Raw genomic sequence first — 2478 nt, forward strand, 5'->3', positions numbered from 1 at the left:
AAGGAAGGAAGGAAGGAAGGAAGGAAGGAAGGAAGGAAGGAAGGAAGGAAGACCACAAAAATACCTGGAAAAATATGAACCGAATGTCTTCTGCCACTCAGCTCAGCTAATAACACCAACTGGCCAGGTCCCTTAGACGCTAACAGTCCTGCCCTCGGTGGAGCCTTTCTAGCTGATGATGCCTGTGTAGAATAAGCCTCTCTAATGAGCCTTCCCCAAGGTATAGGTGTGTAAGCAAAACAAAGAGATAGCACTGTTGTGAACGGCAGCATTCGGGAACATCTGTAATGCAGCAATAAACACACACACACACACACACACACACACAAGAGTCTTGCTGCCAAAACAAACCTAAACTATATGACAGTGGTTTAGGCAGAGGGGTAGGCAGAAGTAAAAAGCTGTCATGGATGCCCAAATTGTGACTGTTTTAGCCAGTGCAGCATTTCTTCAGGATTTCATGAGGGAAACGCAAATTGAAACACAGTTATGACCAGAATGGCTGGGATGCAGTTGCTGTCGCACAGCAGTGGTGGCTTAGATCACAGCACGGTCTCAGAATGGCTAGTAAACCTGTAAGCTGGTCGAACCACTTGGAAAACCTTGCACAGGATCTACGTATGTACACTCAACACACATTGCCTATAAGCCTTTTGACTCCACTTAGGTATATACCTAGAAATGCTCACCAAAAAGATACAAAATAACGATTATCTTAGTTAGCTTCTCATTGCTGTGCTAGAACACCAGGACCAAAAGCAACTTGGATAGGAGAGGGCTTATTTGGCTTACAAGGCTCTGATCACAGTCCATCAGAAAGGGCGGAATGTTGCTTACTGGCTTGCTTCCCTGTGCTTTAGTCATCTTGCTTTCTTATATGACCCGGGACCACCTGTGTGTAAGTACGTACATTTGTGCATGCCTGGTGCCTGTCGAGGCCAGAAGAGGGCGTCAGGTTCCCTGGAGCTGGAGTTACAGATGGTTGCTGATGGCAAGTGGGTGCTGAGAACTGTACGTGAGTCCTCTGCAAAAGCAGCAAGTGTTCTTCACCTCTGACCCATTGCCAGAGCCCCCAGTTCTCTGAGCTACTTTTTTAAAGACAAAAGTGGTCTATCAACAAAAAGTATGATGCTTAGGGGACCTGAAAAGATGAAAATAAAGTATTTATGGAGTTAATTTGGGTCCTTCCGAGCACTCTCTCTCTCTTCCTGTAGGAGAAATTTACTTATGTCTTAGTCAAACCCTCCCTAGCTGCCTGAATTTCCAACTTGAGTCACTACAAATGCCTGTACTCTGCCTCTGCCCTTCACTGGTACTGGAGGATCTTTTGAAAAGCACAGATCTGGGCTGGGACACGTCTCAGTGTGTAGAGTGTTTGTTGTACAAGCATAAGGATCCCCAAATCCAAATAAGAGCTGGGCATGATGACATGCGCTGGGGGTGAGGTGGAGAGATGGATAGTCCTGGAGGCTCACTCATCCAAAGGGAGAACCCAAGTTCAAGGAGAGACCCTGTCCCAGAAACTCATAGACATTGATAGATGAAGATGGTCAGCATCTAGTTTTAGCTTTCACATGTGCATGTATAGATGAGTACACACACACACACACACACACACACACACACACACACACACACACGAAAACACAAATCTGATCATTTTCCCACTCTCTTTCATTGCCAATACATTCCAGAAGCGCTCTGTCATTTTGTAAACAAACACCCCACCCTTTGCTAGAGCAAAAGCCCCTGCCTGATTTTGTTCCTGTCTGCCTTTCCAACCTCACTGAGAGCCGTGCTCTACAGTCAGGACTATGCTTGGGCCATATTGTACCTTCTCTTCTCCCAGAACCTTGAACACCCAGGCGTCACTGTCTAGTATGACGTTACCTTTCCCTTCACCTAGTTAAATTCCACCAAGTTCCATCTTTCTTCAGATTTCACCTCAATCATTATTTGCTAGGGAGGCTCCTACAGCCTCTTAGGGCTCGCTAGCTACGACTTTTTCAGTGACTTGCATGGCAGTCTGTTTAGTGACCAGCCCAACAGAGCAGACAGAAGGTACTTTATTCCTCACCAGTACCTCGCTTAGTCCCCAACACAGGCAGGTGCTCAAGGACAGTTATTTCTTTCTACCAAGGAAGGTAGATACATGCCTTAGGAAGAACACCCCCAGGTCCCTGACTCTAACCTATAAAACCCTGACTGAACACTACAGCCTCAGAGTGCAGTGGCAGGACTGAACACCCCCAGGTCCCTGACTCTTAACCTATAAAACCCTGACTGAACACTACAGCCTCAGTGCGCTGGCAGGACTTTAATGTGTTCCACGCATTGCCGTGGTGTCTGCTCTACAGCTACAACCTCACGAAACACGATCATCTAGCAGCCTCAGTTCGGGGACTGTGAGCGTGGATGGCGCATGTTTCTAACATGGTGCACGATGCGTCCCAGCACACACTCAACGCTGAAGTCCCA

This window comes from Psammomys obesus, unplaced genomic scaffold (assembly GCF_907164565.1).
Source record: "Psammomys obesus unplaced genomic scaffold, mPsaObe1.curated_primary_1811, whole genome shotgun sequence".
Classification (NCBI taxonomy): Eukaryota; Metazoa; Chordata; class Mammalia; order Rodentia; family Muridae; genus Psammomys; species Psammomys obesus.